This window comes from Mus pahari, chromosome 1 (genome assembly GCF_900095145.1).
Source record: "Mus pahari chromosome 1, PAHARI_EIJ_v1.1, whole genome shotgun sequence".
Classification (NCBI taxonomy): domain Eukaryota; kingdom Metazoa; phylum Chordata; class Mammalia; order Rodentia; family Muridae; genus Mus; species Mus pahari.
The window spans coordinates 52,345,212-52,346,071 of NC_034590.1; positions in this window are offsets into that span (position 1 = coordinate 52,345,212).

Genomic DNA, 860 nt, shown 5'->3' on the forward strand with positions numbered 1-860 from the left:
GGCAGAGGCAGGTGGATTTCTGAGTTCGAGGCCAGCCTGGTCTACAGAGTGAGTTCCAGGACAGCCAGGGCTACACAGAGAAACCCTGTCTTGAAAAAGCAAAACAATGCAACACAACACAACACACACACACACAAAAAAAAAACTGTCCTCCATTCTGGTTCCTCCTGATTCCCTACCTTGCTTATAATGCAAGTATTTTCTCCCAACTCACCACTCTCCTCTTCTGAGGAGACCTTTGGCTACCACACTCAACACCACCATCTAGCTTGAGGAAACCAGATTGGTAGTTGTCCCAAGTGCATAGTGGCAGCTATAGGCGCCTCCTCTGAGACGAGATGACAAGAAAAGAGGTATAATTTATGGATCTAAAATTCCTGAAAAAAAAAATCAAACCAGACCACACGTTTCCCCGCCTAGAACCCAGTGGCTCTCTCCTCCCGCTGCCTGTGGATTTGGGTATAGAAATCTCAGCTACTTCTCCAACACTGTGTCTGCCTGTGAGCCTCCAATCTCCCTGCCATGATGAAAATGGATTAAACTTCTGAAACTGAAAGCAAGCCTGAGTTAAGTAGTTTCTTTTATAAAAGTTGCTGTGGTGATGATGGTGTCTCTTACAGCAATAGAACTGTGACTGAGACGGTGCCCTCATTCTTGTTGGAGGACAGAGATGCCAGAAACGTCTGGGGGCTCTGTCCTTTGATGTGATTCCGAAATGAGTTTAGAGTTACCTCTCCAGAGTGTGGTGGTATAGGAGCAGTAAAAGCCCATCAGAGCCAACTCCCTCTGGTCAAGAGAATAGGACCTATAGCCTGGAAGAACGTTTGGCATTCAGGTGGAGCCAGGTCAATCCAGTCAAA